This window comes from Quercus robur, chromosome 8 (genome assembly GCF_932294415.1).
Source record: "Quercus robur chromosome 8, dhQueRobu3.1, whole genome shotgun sequence".
Lineage (NCBI taxonomy): Eukaryota > Viridiplantae > Streptophyta > Magnoliopsida > Fagales > Fagaceae > Quercus > Quercus robur.
Window position 1 is genome coordinate 46,159,928 of NC_065541.1, and position 21,047 is coordinate 46,180,974.

The 21,047-nt window shown below is 30.8% G+C and overlaps 2 long non-coding RNA genes across 3 annotated transcripts; one reads left to right on the forward strand and one right to left on the reverse strand.

Annotated features, from left to right (window-relative positions):
- Positions 1-13,392: 13,392 nt before the first annotated feature.
- LOC126696220 (uncharacterized) lies at positions 13,393-17,086 on the forward strand. 2 transcript variants are annotated; one of them, XR_007646079.1, is made up of 2 exons: positions 13,393-15,448; positions 16,501-17,086. It is a non-coding gene; the product is annotated as an uncharacterized LOC126696220 (long non-coding RNA). The 2 variants fall into 2 exon arrangements; XR_007646078.1 differs by having other exon boundaries at positions 13,393-13,676.
- Positions 17,087-17,542: 456 nt separating this feature from the next.
- On the reverse strand, positions 17,543-19,135 carry LOC126696219 (uncharacterized). The gene is made up of 2 exons (XR_007646077.1): positions 18,779-19,135; positions 17,543-17,973 (listed from the first exon to the last, which is right to left on the reverse strand). It is a non-coding gene; the product is annotated as an uncharacterized LOC126696219 (long non-coding RNA).
- Positions 19,136-21,047: the final 1,912 nt, after the last annotated feature.

Genomic DNA, 21,047 nt, shown 5'->3' on the forward strand with positions numbered 1-21,047 from the left:
AAAAAAATTATTCCACATTATCTTACCTCTTTTGTAAATTTTATAAAAAAAAAATACTCACAATAACTCACAGTTATTTTATAGTTTTTTTTTTTAGACAGATAACTTCTCCTATTTGAATTCCAATGCATCTACATGAGAGTTGGAAAAAAAAATCAAGAGTTTCTGTTTCAAATAGTTTTTTCCATTTATAATAGCCACCAACTCACAAAGATTCTAAGAATTAAAACACTATCTTTATCTCATTGTTAAACATTATTACGATACTAAATTCAAAATAAAAAATAAAAAAGAGTATCATTACAAGTGCAAAACGTGTGTGATGAGGCTTCTGTAAAATATAGGAGTATATTATATTGGATTATTTGATTTTTTTTTTTTAAATATGGTATAAAGTATAAAATTTCTTTTTAATCTTTCCCTTAAAAAAAAAAAAAAAAATCTTTCTCTAGGCAATGCGGCACCTTTGCCTTTCCTTTTTCTTACTAAGTAAAGGTGGGTCACAATCACCAGATCTATTAAAATATAAAAGGTATAGGAGTATATTATATTGGATTATTTATGGCTCATTTAGTACGTATGTTTAAATAATAGTTTTCAGTTTTTTTGAAATATGTGTAGGTGAAAAGTGTGTGAAAATACATATAATATTGTTTAAAAACTGAAAACATGTGTTTAAAATTATGTACCAAACAACCCCTTGATTTTAAAAAAATAATATGGTATAGAATTTCTTTCTAATCTTTCCCTTTTTAAACGAAAAAATAAATAAAAAATAAAAAACCTTTTTTTCTTTCTATACTTGAACCCTACTCTTCTCCGTAAGCACTTAAGGCACGTTTGGTACACTGTAATGATTATTACATGAGAATAAGAATAAGTATTATAAGGAATACATTAAGTTGGAATGTAATAAGTATTATTATTTATTAGTTTGGTAACCATTTAAGAATAGAATCCTGAATATGCATCCACAATTTAGTAAAGTCTAAAAAGATGGTGTAATTAAATCATTTTTAAGTCAAATTTCCTAAAATACACTTATTTTAGGATGTTCAAAATAGAGCTAATAATTAACAAGAAGGAAAATTTATTTTCTTTCCTTTTAAAGATGTGGCAACTAATGGCATTTTAGGAAATTTTTTTAAAAAGTTATTACATGAGGTGAAGGAATAGATATTCAGTACTTTTGATAAGGTACAAATTATAATTATTCCTCATTTTGAAGAATATCTATTCATAAGGAATAACTATTCATTGTAATAAAAAGATAACCAAACAATCGAACAGTTATGCCATAGGAATATTTATTACATTACAGTGACTATTATAGTTTATCAAATGTGTCCTTAGTGGAGTGACCATCACATCAAAAATGCACGATAGTGATAATTCTCTAATTCTAACCCTTGTATTTCTTTCCCCCATTTATCTGGGCATTTTTCCTTATTAGCTCTCAAATTCCAAATCATTGAACTCCAAGTTTAATATTTAACTAGCCGATGTCCATTCTGTATAAATTTATTTTAAAATGTTTTATAAATTTTTTTTAGTATGAAATTATCTTCATAACCATGCATAATATTTTTCTTAAAATTGTTGCTTATATCATAGCTCCTAACCATGAATTATCTCCCTCCAAAATGATTTTTCTTACAACTATCTCAATTCCAAAATCAATAGCCTAGACAATTGCTACTGGTACGTTTTGCTTCCTCCGAATCCAAATTGCTCTTCCTTTGCAACTAAATACTACAATGAGTAGCCTATTATCATCTCGAATCAAAACTCTTGCTCTTACTTTGTTCTTTAAAAATCGTTCCATCAAAGTTTATTTTGAAGGAAGTTGCTATTTATGCTTGATTGGACAAATGCATAGAGACAAATAATCATATCACCTAATCCATTGGATTTGACTCTTAAAATTCTAGATTGAACTTAGCTCTTGAATGATAGCTCTTAAGGAGGTTGTTATTTATGTTTGATTATACAAACAATCATGTTACCCAATCCATTGAATATGACTCTTGCAATTCTACATTGAATTTAATTCTTATGCAAAAAAGAGAAAACTGAAAAGTTATCCATTGAATCTATCTAAATCATTTAAAGTAATAAAGGCATATGTGAGTTTTAAATAACTCAACTAGTAAAGTCTTTTATCTGATGATAAAGAATTATCATCAATAGCAGAAGACATATTAAAGATTTAAGTTGTTTGGCTAATATAAAACATCAGCCCATCGTTTGGAATATATGAGGTCTTTGCTTTTATACATTTATGTGTGTGTGTTGATTAATTATTAAACTTGTATAAAAAGCTTAAGCGTAGCATTTATTGTTGCTATGCTCCAGTTCACATCAGCCCATGTCATCATTTATTTTCTTTCTTTCTTTTTTATTTTTTGTTTTACTAATTGCCATTTATTGAGTCTCTTTTTAAAATCAGGTGTTACTTTATCTCCATATCTATCGTGTGTCTCTCCATTAACCCAAACTCTTGAGATGCTGCTATTATATGGAATTCTTATAGTCACTGATAGATTGCAACCTCCTCACCTCTCATTTTTTTTTTCTATAAATTTTCAATTGTTCTCTGTTTACAAATTGATCAGTATGGCCTTCAACTCGATAGTTTCTTGAGTGTTTTTTCCGTTCTTTTGGTCATGGCTCAAGTTCGTCTACCAGAACTCAATCAAATGAGTGCAAGAGACAGATAACGACTCTAGAGCTTACAAACGAAACTAAAAGCAGATGAGAGGTGAACATTGGTAGCCTAGGTCCAAAGGGTATAAATTGAGCTATTTGTATTATTCTTATTCCTTTTTTTTTTTATTCCCATCTCATTATTAGGAAGAAAAAAAAACGTAGTTCAATTTTGAGATTTCATTATGAATGAGATTGAGTTTTCATGGTCTTAAAACTATTAATATATATATATATATATATATATATTAAATTTATTTGAGTTGGGCATTTGATCATGTTTGTTATAAATTTTTTTATGGTTGCCCTTCTCTAGACTGTAGGAATGTTACTCTCAATATGTTTGCTACAATGTATGATAATTAACTTCAATGTGATGTTTTTATTTTGGTCTTTGTTTTATGGTAAGAGTGTTATTCATTTTCATCAAAGAGAAATTGCTATTGTTCTCTTTTTCCCGTCGTCTTAAATGCTGAACTAAATTTCATTTTTATCTTTGTTTTTTTTGTCAATTCCTCGACAGATGTCAATGATCAAGACTCGCAATCACTGGAGGCTTTTTAATATATTGAAGGTCATACTAATCAACTAGTAACCATTTTTTTCTTAGAACCTTTTGAAGGAAAGAGGAATAAATTTGTTGCTTTTCTTGGGTGGTGCTTGATAATTTGCTTTTTATGGTTCAATACACATCAGCTATATTAGATTTTCATTTCCTTATTGTAATACCCAAAAAAAAAAAAAAAAGATTTAAAAAGAGGGGTATTTAAGTAAATCTTTTTGTGGGGTTAATTTTTATAATTAATATTATTAAGGGAGTTTTTGGAAAATTAGGTTGAAACCCTAACTATGTATATAAGTTAATTAAGTTAGAGTATAACAATACATATTTTTTAAGGAGGACTTCTGAGTTTGTTCAAGTAGAAAAAGATTGACTACACATTTGAAGTAAGAGCTTAATAAATCTCATATTTTGTCAAATCTATATTTTATATGAAATTATAATATTTTTGTGTGGGTATTTTTGGCCAGTAGTAAAGCTATCTAAATATCCAATAAATTTTATGCTGTAAACGAAGAAGAAAGGATTTAGATTTATATCTTTGCTATTTTGGACGCGAAGCAGCTGTTCCTATCTCGAAAATCTGACCTTTGCTAAGACTTTTATTGCGTTAACTGCGATAGAAACTGCAAATTTTTATGGGTGTAAATGCACTTTTAGTCCCTACATTTTGGTTTTTTTCCATTTTGGTCCCTACATTTTCATTTTACCACTTTTAGTCCCTAAACCAATTAATGCATGACATTGAAGTCCTTACCATCACCCAACTAACTGAAAAAGCTGACGTGGTTGACGACACATTAAAATAATAATTAAAAATATATATATTTTGGCATTAAAAAATGCCACATCAGCATTTAAATTAAAAAAATTAATTTATTAATTTTAACTAAATAAAAAAAAATTACAAACAGAAATTTTTTAAGAAAATCACATGAATTGAGATTAAGAGTGCTTAAACAAGAACAATAATATATATTAAACCCAGATTTGCTTATTCATCTTCGCTAATCAAATTAGGAATTTCAGTTTGGATTTTTGGCAAGGCGGAGTTGGCGAGCTTGACTACGGAGGAGAGATTGAGAGAAGGGACTGAGAAATCTTCCTTGGGAGGGAGGCAAGTGTAGGTGGTGGCTTCGCTGCCAGGGGAGAGAACAATCCGCTCCGATGGGGACTTGAAGTGATTGGATTGGGTCTTGAACTTGTTAGGGTTTCGTAGCAATTGCTTTCTCTTAGAATTGGAATTGGAGGGCTTGCAAGGCTAAGGGTTGTGAGTTTTTGGGCAAGCGAGAGCATAGGGAGAGAATAAGCTTGTTGAAGAAATGGAAGTAGTCATTTTTAGTTTTGGTTCAAATGAAATGAAAGAAGCGGCAAAGAAAAGTATTGAGAGTTTTTTAACCCAAACCCAGATCTGCTCCAAACCCAGAAATGGTGCCATTGGATCTGCTCCAAACCCAGATTTGCTCCTGATAAGAACATTAAAAAAAAAAAAAAAAACCATTCAGATCTTGGTTGGTGTTTGTGTAGAATTGATTTTTGTGGAAGAATTTGTGTACAAATTTTGGAATATTTTGGGTTTCTATTCTTTTGTTCTTGGGATTGAATATTCTAGGTTTGTTGTTCTTGTGTGTTCATGATCAAGATGAATTTGGAATAGGAATTTGATAATTTGAATGTGAAATTTATGAGTTTTTGGGGTTTATGAGTTTATGGGTTTCTAATCTTATTGTTGTTGTTCAAGGATCTAAGATCTCCATTCATATGATTTTTTTGTTTTTAATTATGTTTGTAATTTTTTTTTATTTAGTTAAAATTAATAAATTTTAATTTTAATTTAAATGTTGATGTGGTATTTTTTAATGTCAAAATAGATTTTTTTGGGGCAAATTCTAGATAACTACCCTGAGGTTTGGGGAAATACCAAACACATCCAAGACAATTAAAAAACAACCATTTTAGTCCTTAAAGATGAACACCGTTAGCATGCCGTTTGTTCACTCCACCCAAAACAAAGTTCACTCCACCCAAAACAAAAGTTGCACAGCTTTTTCTCCATTTTCAAGAATGAATGTTTAGGTACTCCAAACTCATTTGTTCCCGCCAGCCTTAATGCATTTTGCAAATGCAAATGCTTTCTAGTTTTAGTCCATTTTAGTCCAGCTATGGGACTCATTGTTTGATAATAAATAAATGCAATTTCATTCCAAACAAACTCAATTAAAATGCAAATAGTCCAGCAAATCACTTGTGAATGAATCAATTGAATATATACAAGAGTCTGTAATTCTATATAAATCATAAAGCAGACTTCTATTTCATGGGATTACATATGTATATGAGAGATTTAAGGAAATATGTTTTCCTTTGATGAAGTTGTTGTAAACATGTGTACTATATTTCCTTGATGGTGGTAATCTATGCAATTGATTAGCTGTGGACTTTGTGTGAGAAGAGGATTTTTCAATCAATCCCATGATATTTGCATAGCCTTTAATATTTGAAATATTTTTGTTACCGGATATATCAACACTCCTAATGTGGGAAATTTCTTTGATCTAGGAATTTTCCTTAACAACAACACTTCTTACATATAGATAAGATAATTCATGATTGTACAACCATGTCAATTGGTTAAATAATGTTATGCGTAAGATAATCCACTTTCACATTCTTATGATGAAAACATTAAAAAAAAAAAAAAAAAAAAAATCTGTTCTCACAAAATTAATAAGTAACAAGTATAGACAAGTAAGTTCAAATTTGCATTTGCATTCCCATTAAGTTCATAATAAATATTCATTGACAGCATTGTCAAAGTCATATATATCATTAGTTACATTCACAGCATTTGTACCATCTATTACTTACAAAAACTTACACTAATAACCATCAGTCTAAGTTAATACATGACATGAAAAGGAAACCAAAAAGGCAAAAGCTGTCCAAGACCCACCAGGTCCATCATGTATGTAAGCTGTTCACAAGAAGTTTAGCTATATTTTGATATCAATAACTAATTTGTACCTTTCTTCAAATTAAAACTTGAACACAAGCCCTCTTTCTGTTTGCTCAGCTCGAAATTTTTTTTTTAAGTAAGAGTTGAAATTCTAGCTCTGATGAAGTCTCAAAAGAACCATTGAACCAATTGACTTGGGTTACTTTCTTCTAGTTTATATTAAGAGCCCTTTGTTGCTCTTGGGAAGAGCAAGAATGATGAAAACGTGTTGGACTCAAATGTGATGATTTTGGCCTGGCGGGAATTGATGGTGTGAGGTACATTTTCTGAACTTGTTGCCTTGGAAATGAAAAAAAAAAACTGTACAAATTTTGTTTTGTGTAATGAACAAACGGCTTGGGCAACTTTGGGGTATCTGAGCATTCATTCTTGAAAATGGAGAAAAAGTTATGTAGCTTTTGTTTTGGGTGGAGTGAACAAACGGCATGCTAACGGTGTTTATCTTTGGGACTAAAATGGTTGTTTTTCAATTGTCTTGGATGTGTTTGGTATTTCTCCAAATCTCAGGTAGTTATTTGGAATTTACCTTTTTTCTTAATTATTATTTTAATGTGTCATCAGTCACGTCAACTTTTTTGGTTAATTGGGTAACGATAATGACTTAAATGTTACGCGTTAATTAATTTAGAAACTAAAAGTGATAAAATAAAAATATAAAAAATAAAATAAAATAAAATGTGAGTACAAAAAAACATTTACATTATTTTTATGTTGTGTTAAGATTTGTTCCCATAGGTGTGAAGTTTCTGCACAATTATTCTTTAAAGTACTGGACTTGATGATATACAGAAGCCTAATAGTCTAGGCATGCTTGGAGGTCTGACATAGACTCACATGCTTTTGAAAAAAAAGAAAGGTGTGGTATATTTGTAAATGTCCTGCTGCTTTGATTTTTTTATCATATAGTACTTAGTTTGTCATCATCTCAGGAGAACTAATGCCGGCAAGAAAAAAAAGACACCTATAGACCCGTAAAAGGAAAAGAAAAGAAAAAGAATGGTACGGTGTATTTGTAAATGTCCTGGTGCTTTGATTCTTGTATCATATAGTACTTAGTGCCCGTTTGGTTCAGCATTTGAAGACCAAAAAGCGCTTTTTCAAAAAAGCTCAACCCAGTTTTGCGTTTGGTAAGCTCAAAACGCAACTTTTATAAAAAAGTTGCGTTTTGAATTTTCAGAAAAAACTGAGGGAAAACGCGGAATGGCTTATGGACCCCTGAGGGTCCATAAATGAAAACGCGCTCTGCGCGTTTTGTATTATTACCGTTGCAATATTGAAAATACCGAAATACCCATCACCAATAAACTTTGCCCTTTTCTCTTCTCCGCTCCTCTGTTACAGACCAACACCGGTCAACCAAATACAAACAGAGCACCACCCAACAATCACCGATCTACCACCACAACCCATTTCAACATTTGATAATCCAAACACAAAATCAACAAAATCAAACCAATTTTACACAATTTTACAAAGGAACCCAAGAATGAAATCATAACCAAAAAAAAAAAAACCGAGCTGACCCATTTCAGCCGCATGTCGTTGGCAGTGGGGAAGAGATCAAGCAACGGTGGAGAGGAAGACAGGCAGCGGTGAAGGCAGAGATCAAGCACCGATCTGACCCATTCCTCCCTTTTGGATTTCCCCTCTATCTTCGTTTGATGAGAATCAAATGGTGTGGTGTGTGTGACCTTTAAGTTTGTGTGTTTTGATGGGATAGAGGGAAAGAATCATGCAGACGAAGAGCTAAGAAAAAAAAAAAAGAGGAAGATGGAGAACTCTTTGGGACGTTTTGGAACTTGGAGAGTTTTGGAACTTGGAGAAGAGATATGGAAAAAGAAAGGAAAGAAGGAAATAAAGGACGAAGAGCTAAGAAAAAAAAAAAAAAAAAGAGGAAGATGGAGAACTCTTTGGGACGTTCTGGAACTTGGAGAGTTCTGGAACCTTGGAGAAGAGATAAAGAAAAAGAAAGGAAAGAAGGAAATAAAGGACAAGAGTGGGGTACGTGTGTAGACTGGAAAAAAAGAGGGAAAAAAAAAAGAAAAAAAAGAAGAAAATGCGGTAAGTGAGTGGAGGAGAAAAAAAATGAAAAAGAAGGAAATATTATCACAATATTTTCACAATAAATATTAAGTAGTAGGTTATTATTAGCTAACACTTGTGAGAAAAAATAATTTTTTTAGAAAGAGAAAAAAATAATTTTAATAGTATGTTCAAATTAAAATTAGTATCAATTTTTATCACAATATTTTTACAATACTTTCACAATAAATCTTAAGTAGTAGGTTATTATTAGCTAATATTGGTAAGAAAAAAATAATTTTTTTAGAAAGAGAAAAATTGATTTAAGTATGATGAAGTAATTGATTTAGGTATGAAACAATCTCACATAAAAAAAAAAGTATGAAATAAATTCTCTTATATATACATTGTCCTTTTTGGTCATTTACCCCTCAAAAAGCCACTTTTATAAGTGCTAGCCAAACACTCAGATTTTTCATTATGCACTTTTTAACAATTTTTACCAAACACTCAGCTTTTTGAAACTCCACTTTTTCATTATGCACTTTTACAAAACTCCACTTTTTCATTATGCACTTTTTCAAAAAGCTGAACCAAACTCACCCTTAGTTTGTCCTCATCTCAGGAGAACTAATGCCGGCAAGAAATATATATATATATATATATATATATATATGGTGTGGTGTATTAAAGAAACAAAAATATTATGACTATGTGAGTTTGGTGTTAAAAACTGGAGATTATTGTTAGGGTTAGTGAGGAGACAGAATTTATATAGATAAATTAAAGATAGTTCTGAAATATATAAGATGGATCTTTTTAGCAGTTTTTCTCCTGACTAGGTATCGTTACAAATTTTTCTTAAATTATTTGATTATTGAGTAAATGGTAACTGCAAAATTGTTTTGGATGAAGTCTAAAGATTTTAAAAGAAGTGTTAGGGAGAAGTTTCTTTTAGTATGGCTTTTGAAGATAAGTAACCTCATCCTAATTGAGTTTTATTTTGCTTATATTAATATATTTTTAACTATTGAAAATTGTTTATAATTGTTGGAATTTTCATTTCTATAGTATCACTGATTTCAAGTAAAGGATTATTACAAATATATTTTAATACTGAGTATATGATTTTTATATACATGCTTGAATAAGATATATTTTTGTTAGAAATTATGATTTCATATATATGATTATGGACAATCTGACTATGAATTGATTCTGATACCCAGCCAATGGGGTTATTCATTGATACTCAGATACTCAAACCAATGGGATTATTCATTAGTACTCTGATATCCAACCAATGGGGGTTATTCATTGGTATTCTGATACCCAAACCAATAAAGGTTATTCATTGGTACTCTGATACCCGGCTAATGAGGGTTATTCATTAGTACTCTGATGCCCAATCACGGGAATATAGCATGACCATAGTCATAAGATTGTTAAGAATATGAATTACGTTTGAATATTTGAACTATTTTGAGTCCTTAAAACTACATATGTGATTTTGGAAATGTTTGAGTATTTAAACTATTTTGAGTCACTAAAGCTGCTTATGTGTTTTTGGAACCTATTGTAAGTTATAGCTTTTGATAACTGAATATTTTCTAAACCATCTAAAATTGCTTTTGATGTTGTGTTGTGAGCAAGAAAAGAAACTTAGTGATTTTGGGATTTGATGGTCTTCTAATAGTTTTATATTTATTGGCCAACTGGCATTATTTACATAAGGTTTGGATTTTGTTCCTATTAAATTATTAGAAATCTATTCATAAAGAAATTGTTGAGGTATTTTTTAGGATAAATTTTAGTTGCTATGAAGGCCTTGCACACTTGTAGGACGCTTACTTTATAAGCATGCAGCGGTTGTCATGTGCCTCTCTTTATAGTTGGGTTTGGGGCATGACAATTTTAATGGTATTAGAGCTTAGATTACGATCTTGTAAACTTTATGCTAGGTTTTGATTTAGAATGAAATATGCGCCCTAGGCATTAAAATTCTAGTTATTGTTTATGAAGGTTATTAGGTCATAGATAGTGTTCTTTTGATGGCTTGATGAGAAGTGTAAGTGAGGTTCCATCATATGATGATTTGTTAGGTCATATTTGAAGGATTTGATATTTATGTCTATATGGTTATGTGTATGTGACTTATATATACAAAAGGGAGGATTTTAATTGATATACTTCTATGTTCTTATACTAGTATTAAGTGGGTGTGTTTTATTCTTGAAATTTTGTAATTGATCAAATTGGTTATTAAAACTTCTTCTTCTTATTAAAAAGGAAAAGAGAGTGAGAAAAGAACAAGCAAAGGAAATCTTCATTTTGTTTTATGACTGATCTTTTGAAAACTCATTTGATAGTTTTGCTTAATATAGTCGACCTACCTACGGTTAGTTTGATCTATAAGAGATTCTCATAGGTTTAATTATTGAATGATAGTTTACTATATGCCCTATTCAGAATTTGGAGTGCTTTTAAGGAATGGAAATTGCAGAACTTTATATAGGGGTTAAGGTTTGATGTTAGAGCTATGATTCCTTGATTTTAGTTTATAGGGAGGAAGGAAATTAATGGAAAGTTCGTAGTGTGAAGGAAAATTAATTTGTGGTTATTGTAGTTCACATTATATTATATGTTATTATATAAATTCTGAGGGTGTTTAAAGAATTCAGTAATATATGGACTTCCTTGGATTCTAATGTTAAGGACCAACCTTCTTTTGGATCATTGTTCTTGTTAGGGTTGACCTACATGGATTACCATAGCCTAATTTATGTGTGAGGTAGTCCCTAAATGTTTTTGAGACATGTTCTGTTACTTAGAAGTTTGAGGTCCTCAATTTCTTTCTATGGACTTGGAGGATTGTTTAATATCCTGGGGAAATAAGTTTTGATGCCAGAAATGTAATTCTTTGAATTTAACTGATAAGAGTTAATGGATTGGCTCAATAGAAAATGAGGTGGATAGAACACAAGTACGTGGTAGTATTGAATTGGACTAGTGATCCATATTTTTTATTGGATATTGAAGGAGTTGGGATGGCAAGAGAGTTTATTTTGAAAGACTATTACAAGTTGAATTATAGTTCATTGTGTTACCTTTGTTTTATATCGACAAGTGGTTAATAATATAAAGTTGCATTGTACTCTAAGTTCTAGTCTGCTGGGACAATATTATTTGCAAGTTAAAGAAAAAAACAAAAAAAAAAAAAAAAACGAAAAGGGGGTTTGAGGTACTTCATGGACTATTCCCTTCTAGCCGATGTATACTTAGAGACTTGTTTTCATAATAGGCAATGTAATTATAAGGAACCCATCTCTTCAATGAGTTCCAGCCCAAGTATCATCTAGAGGTTAAAGGTGAATAAATGTTGCTTATTTGTGAAGATAATTTATGATTAAGATGGATGTTCTATGACAAACCCTTATATCAATGCTCAATAGATTATTTATGGAGACTTTGGAATTTCTATTTTGCAAAACTCAAGGAGGAAAAGATATACACATATTGTAAATGAGTTTTGAACTTATGAAAGAATGGAACATTGGATGCACTACTTAATTTTGAGGTATGGAATTAAATGGATGCTAGCATTCAATGGTCTATGGTGAATCTCACAATTGTGGATTTCCCTTGTTGCAATTTTCGGTGACTACTTAGGCCTTGAAATTTTGTTGAAATTAATAATTGATGGAAAATCAGTTATTGGGGTTGATCTAAACGAATGGACATTGGAACTTTTATTCATATTGAAAGGAAATTAGAGAAGCATTTAGACCAGAGATATGTGTATCTAAAAAAGAAGAAGAAGAAGAAGAATCTTATTATTATTATTATTATCTTATATTTTTCATAATCCATTAGTTCTTAAACTATGGGAAATTGAGTAAGAGATTTTACAGTGATATTGTATTTATGTAGCGGAAGCATCATGGCTTCATTTACTTTGGATTTTTTTTTTTCTTTTCAAATTTTGAGAAAGGAAAAGTCTATGCATATGTTGTGAAATAGTTTTGAACTTATATTTAAGTGGAAGTAATATAAAACTCAATGGGATATCAAAGCATAATGATTTACGATAGACTTTGATTGTGGTTTTCTTTTATCACAACCTTGGAGGCTCCTTCACCATTTATAGTTATTGGAGATTACTTATTGAAGAACTATCGTTTTACTGGGTTTAGTTGAACATGTAGGTATTGGAATTTATTTATATTCACTATGGAAGTAAATTATAGTGCAATTTGGGTGGAGTGATAGGCATAAAAAAAAAAGGAATTCTTCATAGTTTAATTGCTCTTATTGTGGTGATGGGAGATAAATTTGTATAGACCAATACAATTGTAGCTTTAGAGTAGTGTAGCGGAAGTGTGATAAATTGGTTCTATTATTGAGGGAGTTTTTAGAAAATTAGGTTGAAATCTATCTATATATATATATATATATATAAGCTAATTAAGTTAGAGTATAACAATAGATATTTTTAAGGAGGACTTCTGAGTTTGTTCAAGTAAAAAAAGATGAACAAAGTTTAAACTCCTCATATATCTCTATATTAAGTGTGAATTTTGAAAATCTAACCGTTAGATTGCATGTTCTTATTATATTTTTCATGCATGTAAAATTTCAAGAATATCAAAGATCAATTGCTATCTCATCAAACAAATGTTAAAATTTCAAATTTTTATGATCTAAAATTGTATATAAAAAATAAGTTTATTGATCGAATAATAAATAATATCCAATTTAAACAAAATTTGATATGCATGTTAAGAACATAAAGAACATAAAATTCAACGGTTAGATTTACGAGACGCAATTGAAATAATAGAAGAAATCTCATATTTTGTCAAATCTATATTTTATATAAAATTATAATATTTTTATGTGGGTATTTTTTGCAAATTTTTATGTTGTGTTAAAGATTTGTTCCCGTAGGTGTGAAGTTTTTGCACAATTTTTCTTTAAAGAATAGTGACCTAAGTACTAGACTTGATAATATACAGAAGCCTAGTAGTCTAGGCATGCAGGGAGGTCTGACATAGACTCGCCGGCCTGGATTGAGATCATAGGTATTGCACGGCGTGCAATAGTTTCAATCCCAACCGTTTATTTAATCCAACGCATAAAAAATTGACAGCTAATAAGGACAGCTCATCAATCCGCGTGACACCCACCTTCTGCCGTTTCCTTGCTCTTTTCTCTTTGCCTTTCAGCTACCAAAAAAAAAAACAAAAAACTCTCTCCTTCTTCAAATCTTTCTCTACCCAAAATTCAAAAACTCTCTAACGCTTGCTGAATCTGCATGGCCACAGCTAGCAGCCACCGCGTCCCACACCTCCACCACCGGCGGTAGTTCCGGTACGTTCTTGTCTCTCTCTTTCGGCCGCTAAAGGTGCTATCGCCGGTGCCACCACCACTGGTGGTCGCCGGGTCCTCCTCCCTTTCTCCTTATTGTCTTTTCTCTTTTATTTTTCTTTTTGTTTCTCTTTTTATTTGCCTTTTAGAAGTGACTGAATAGTTTTGTTTAGTGACTGGGTCTCCTTTTTGAGTATAAAGCTTGATGATCTGTTTAAGTTTGAAAAATTGGGGCTTTTAGGTGTAGCCGATGTATTTTGATTAAGTGCCTGCGTGTAGTTGTTGTCTGGTGTTGCCTTTGACATTAGTCCAGAAATTGTGTTGCTTGGTCATGAACTCATGATGTATGCTAAAAATCATTATGAAATTTCTCCTTTTTTTTTCCTTATTTTTTTTAGGTATCTGTTCCTTTTCTAAATTTGGATTGACTATGCAGATGGGTATTTTGCTGGTGGATGATATATTTTGTTTCTTGTAGTTCATTTTAAAGATATAAACTATGGCTCTTGATAGGTAATGAGGTACAATGTTTGTGAGCTTAGAATAATGATTCTTGATTTGTTATGCACAACACAATTGGTTTTGTAAGCTATATTGCTACTCACACTCTTATTTTTGGGCGTGAGCTAATTCTTGGTCAGAGTTTCTTTAACAGCTTATGTGACATGACTGTTGTTATGGCTGGATTGTTATGCTCTTACCATAGTGTTGTTGCATTGATCCTGAAAAGTATATTGACCTGCTATTTAGAAACCATTCAGGTTCATAGCTTGGACATTTGACAAATTATGCTTTATTTAGAACCCTGCTCGGTCCAGTTACATATTATCTCTGGTATTAGGAATCTACTTGAGGATATATATATATACACACACACACACACACATTTTACCTCCTCTTTCTTTACTTACTACCTTGTGCCTTAAGACTCAAAACTATATTATTGCTGGACATTGGTTGTTATTGCACCTGACAGCCAAAATAATATTCCTTTCTTTTCTTCCCTTTTGCTAACAAAAGTTTTCTTAGAAACGTATTAATTAATATCTTCCAACATGTATATTTTGTGTGGAAAAGTGTTCTGTCTCAATTACATTTCTCTTTTTGGGTACATTTCACTAGAGCTGTTTGTAATTTATGATTATAGTTTATAGGGCACTTACATATGTAATAGTGTGGGTGATTTAGTGCAAGGTTTGGTTTATTATTATTATTATTATTATTATTATTATTATTATTATTATTTATTATTTGTTTTTGGGTGGGGTAGGGGGTGTTGTTTGTGTGTTTGGTTAAAAAATAAAAATCTTTATTGATTTATAATTGAAGTACATCATTTGCCAAAAAGGCAGAAAAAACACAACGGCAGATTTTCAAGCCAAACAACATATGAACACATTCCATTGCTAGAGGAATGATCAAGTGCATAGACCCGCAAAATCTGAAATAATTCTTGATGAAAATGTCCATGTTGATTATGTAGCCTAAGTTCAAAGTGCTGATGCTGGGACAGTCCAACAAATAATGATATTGTTGCTAGCCTGCCCGAGAGTAAGAGAATGAACTATTTTGTAGGTGATATGCTTGTGTCTATCCCTTTTGTTGATGCCATTCTAATTAAGGTGTGCAATTTTGTTCCTTGCTTATAATCAGTCCTTTTATTTTAGATTGTTGTTTCTTTCTTTGCACTGCTTATAGTGGCCATTGGTGGAGTTGGGTTGTAAGTAGGGTTTCATGGAGCTCTATTGATAAATTGAATCACACTGATGATTTAGGTAACGTTATTGCAGAATGTGATTTCATTTGCTATTATAAGGAAAATTAATTCCAGTCTCATTTATATCTCCGATTCACATTCTTATGGAGCAGTTGATATTTCAATTATAGACTTGATAGTATTTTGCTTTGGCTGCCAAATCTATACTAAACTTCTCTTTTCTCTTCTTTTTATTGCATTTTAATTTGAGGCACAAATTAGATATGTCACACAATAAAATGGGAGGGCAGTTAGTACTTATCAAAAAAAAAAAAATGGGAGGGCAGTTAGTAGCAAACTCTATATAATAAATCTTCACGAAATTTCTCTTCACAATAAAATGGGATTAATTTTATTTATTGTAAGCTGTTTTTTAGTTTTTATTACCTTTTACAATTCCTTGGTGTCACTATTGGGGGGTAATGTGCAAAACAGCAATGCAAAAGAATTGTATATAGTTAGTTAGGCAACGTTTGAAACAATAAAGGAAAGTAGTATCTCGAGTTTCTAAAACTTGAGATCCATATTAGAACTCGAGTCCAAAAGACTCGCCTTGTGAGTGTAAAAATGCCACATAGATCTCGAGTCTTTAAAACTCGAGTTTCATGCAAAAAAAATCACCTATAGTGGCATTTTTAAGTCTTTTAGTGACGTTTTAAAGCCCTATAGCGGCGTTTTCTTGGAAAATTTTTTTTTCTAAAGTACAGATTTATGGAGTCCTATAGTGGCGTTTTTAAGTCCTATAGTGACATTTTATAGACCTATAGCGGCGTTTTTATTCAATTTATGGAAATCGAGTCTTTAAAACTCGATTTTCAACTTAATTTTTTTCCACTTTAAAGTAATCCACTTACAAATCGAGACTTAAAAACTCGATTTTTATCTTGAAACTCGAGTTTTAGACACTCGAGATGCTAGTTTTCAACATTATTTTAAAACGTGACAATTAACTAAATTTTTTAATATTTATTGTTATTTAGAAAAAAAATTCCACTATTGGTGTCATTACTTAAATTTTTGGCCTAGATATCTTAATTTTTTCTTAACTTTTTTTTTTTTTTTTTCCTGTAGATACTGTTCAATGGATCACATTCCATGCTTGGGAGGGCAGTTGTTGTGAATGCTAATTCTGATATGATTTGGAAGCATGAAAGGCCATTGGTTTAAAGCTACATGTATCTCTATTGGATCTAGTCGACTTTTGTTCTTTGCTTGGAGAGGTGTGCGTGCAAAAGAAGACTCAAAAAAATTTTGGAAACCGACTATGGCATATCAACTATTGTTGAAATGAAGATACAAGTCCAAAGCACAAAACACAGAAGAAGACTGTGTGAGATTGAAGAAGAAACGAGGTCATTTTGTGTAAATGAGGACCTGATGACATTTAGTGACACAAAAGCGTTTTGCAATATCTTTAGTAATTGTTTTAGTGAAACACTTGGATAGATTAGTTCTAATTTTTGTTATGAATTAACTCCACATGTTAGCTTGTAATTAATGGTTAGATTAAAACAGTTTTCCTGCTTAATCAAGGAAGTATGTTAGTTTTGCTTATTTCTTTTCCAGATTTTGTATATAAGGGATTAGATATTTTCTATCTATTCTCAGTTGCTTGTAATCACTTTTACTCATCAATGAGAAAACTAAGTTCTATTTAGGTTTTTTTATTTTTTTATTTTTTTTAAAGCTTTGAGTTTTTACAACTCCTGAATAAGCAGTGTTAAAGCAAATTCAATTTGTAAAACAGGCTCTCTCTCTCTTTGGGCTGCAATTAATAAAATTAGAGAGGTGTTGTGGTTTGATTCTTTGATATTTGTGAGTTGCAACATTCATATTTGTGAGATTTCTTTGGTAGTGCGTAGCTTGTGTTTGGTGAGAATTTGCTTTGTAGATCTCTTTCATGTATGTGGCTGAAACCTGGCATGAGATACCATAGAAGATGTGGTGCTTAACAATGACAGACGCCACTAATCATGTAAAAAATACTAGCTTTCAAATGAAGAGTAAAGTCAAGATTGTGTGGACATTAATATAATGTGTGTTTTTATGTCATTCTCAATTTTAGTATTTGCTACAAGCAAATTCATACACAAAAGAACAACTCCATTTAGAAGGATAAAAATTTTGAAATACATTTAAAGGCCTAAAAGCTAGTAACAGAACTCCTTCACTACTTGCTATTCGTAAAACAGAGTTGTATACATTACATATATTCATCAAAATAAAGCCATCAACTGATTCTTGCATTTCCCAAAACCAAAATTGCATTTGGAATTAGCCAATTGAAAAAAAGTTATTAACTACAGTGGTATTCCATTGGGATGGTTTGTGTTAAACTACACAAAGACCTCCCTGACTGTCGTTCCAAGGGGTCAAAAATCTAATCCCTCCTTGATGGCATGGCAAACTTGAGAGATTTCTTGTACTCTGTTCCTTGCCTCAATTCCCATCTCTTCTGTAAGCGGTAAGTTAATGGAATCAGCCCATTTGGAGAGTAGCCCGGAACATTTATCAACTTGATGAATCTCCTTGAAAACTGCACATCTTGCATATAAAATAGCTTAGTATTAAGCTTCAAAGTTTCTAACAGTTATTCACTAATTTTCACAAACAATTTCTGTGTATTTCCAAAAAAAAATTAAAATTAAACAAAATAAGGAACTACTGCCAATCCCGAACCACAATACAAAAGGGATTATATTAAACCCAAATTAGGTAATGGGTGAATCTTAGAAAACCAAACAAAATTGTTAAATTCATATGTTTCTAAGCTTCCCTACGTTGTTTTCTATAATCTTAAACTCAATCCAAATTGTTCAATTCCACTGAAGTTGATTTTTTGTAAAGAAATCAAGCAAAAAAATCCCAATGAAGCTTCTTTGAGCTGGTGACCTTTGGCTAAGAAATCAAGGACGGGAAAAATGATCATAATACCAGATCTATAATCACATTTTTTTTGGGTGGGCAACTGAAATCTAGATGAATTTATATACTAAAAAGACAATCTCAAGAAACAAGATACTTTTTTTCCCCCTTAAAAATCATGAAATGAAACAAAAACATAACACAAGGAACCGATAAGCCCAACAACCAAACATCGGCATCAAAGGACACAACCTCACAAAATCTCCATCAGCCAGTCCTTGGCCATTGACACACACTCTCTACTGGTACTGGGCTTCATACCCATTATAAAAATCTCAAAAACATTCAACAATAAATTAATCAAATTTATAAATAAAAAAAATGCAATAAAAGAAATAGATAATCTTCAGTGCTATAAATGAAACAAGGGATGGTCTTTGCAAAGAAATCACATAAAGAAAAAAAAATACAAAAATTTGATTACCAGATCTAATCACATTTGGGTGGGTAGCTGAAACACTGTTGGTTCACATTCATTCTCTGGTGGAGAGGTAACCGGAGCATCACTGGTGGCTTTTTTTGAGGCATGAGAGAGATAGATTCTGAGGCATGTTCGGCTGGAACTGGAAGAGAGAGAGTCAGAGAGAGTTTCTGAAATTTTTAAATGGGAATACGGGTAAGCGTGAAGAAGAGAGAGAGGAGAAATTGAAAGAGAAGAGAAAAATGAGAGCTCACACGGATCGCTGACGTGTCTAAATGAGCTGTCCAATTTTTGAGCATTAGATCAATTGAATGGCTAGGATTAAAGTAATTGTACACCGTGCAATACCCTAGGTATTGCACGGGAATGAGATCTCCACAGGCCCTTGTAAAAAAAAGTAAAGTAAAAGTATGGTGTGGTGTATTCATAAATGTCCTGGTGCTTTGATTTTTGTATCATAAATGCCTTTGATTTTTGTATTCATAAATGTCCTGGTGCTTAGTTTGTCCTCGTCTCAGGAGCACTAATGCCGGCACACACACCAAAAAAACAAAAAAAAAACGTATAGACCCTATATGGCTATAAGCATGGTTGTCAAAATGACACTTAATAAAATTTATAAAAAATTATAAATATATATATATATATATATTATAAATTTTGAATATATTTAACTAATTACTAATTTATTCATCATTTATGTAATAATATTTAACAAGCTAACTAAATAAATTAAATTAGTATGTGTTCATAACATACATATTCAAATTACTTAAATTCAAAAGTGGCAATATATTACAAATTACCCAAAAATAATAATTTATTTTCATTGTATTTATCAAATTGTCTAATCAACCACATCTAAATCAACACTATCATAATGTTTATAATTTTGCAAATTTATTTCTCCATTAAAATTTTCTTTATCGTCATTCGTCATTAACATTTATTATCTTTTTTTTTTTTAATAATTTTTTATAAAATATTTTTTGGCATTCTAGTTTCTTGAACTTATAACAATAACAATAAAAACAAAAAAAAAAAAAAAATTTAATTTTTTAAAAAAATATTAAAGTGAAAGGTAAGTGTGTACTTTGTAGTCCAATTGTAGGAGAGGAGAGAAAAAACTTATGAATATGTTATTTTAGTAGGCTACACTAAGTAAACTAATAATAATTTTGTGTTCAAAACAAGTCTAATAACTTGTTAGATTCAAATAAGAATACAAATTTTAACAAAAAATCTCATTTTAAAGCATTTGTCTATGTATCGTACAATACGTACGATTTTACAATACGATATGATACGATTCATATGATACGCATACTGTATTGTACGATCCAAGAACACTTACGATACGCCGATACAATACAAAACTTTTTACACATGATACGATACGTATTGTGTATCGTACGATATTGACAACTATAGCTATAAGTATAGTGTGCTCTATAGGTTTTATTCCTAGGGAACTACTTGCGGCAAAAAGTAAAGAAACAAAAATATTATCACTAAGTGAGTTTGGTGTAAGAAACAGGAGATTATTGTTAGGGTTAGTGAGGAGACAAAATTTATATAGATAAATTAATGATAGTTCTGAAATATATAAGATGAATATTTTAGCAGTTTCTCTTCTAACTAGGTTTCGTTACAAATTTTTCTTAAATTATTTGATTATTGAGTAAATGGTATTTGTAAAATTGTTTTAGGTGATGTGTAAAGATTTTAGAAGATGTGTTAGGGAGAAGTTCTTTTTTATGTCTTTTGGAGTTAAGTAACCTTATTCTAATTGAGTTTTATTTTGCTTATATTAATGTATTTTTAACTACTGAAAATTGTTTATAATTGTTAGAATTTTCATTTCTATAGTATTATTGATTTCAAGTAAAAGATTATTACAAATATATTTTAATACTGAATATATTTTCATTTCTATAGTATCACTTGGTACCATATGCTTTCTACACCAATTTTTTTCAAGTTCAATCAGATTATATAACTATTCTCTAGTTGTTATGTAAAAGTATTTATAGAGGAAGATAAGAGATAATCATAACTTTAAATTACAAGGCAACTATCATTTAATTAAGTCTACTTGACCATGTATCTTCACAATTAAATTCTACTTCTCTAATATCGTGTACATATACATAAAAACTATTGAGTGGCTACATTATATCGCTCTTTATATTATTCATTATTCTCAAGTTCTTTATGTTCATTACTAGGACCTTTAGGTTCTGTTCCAAGCCTAGAAATGAGATGCATATAA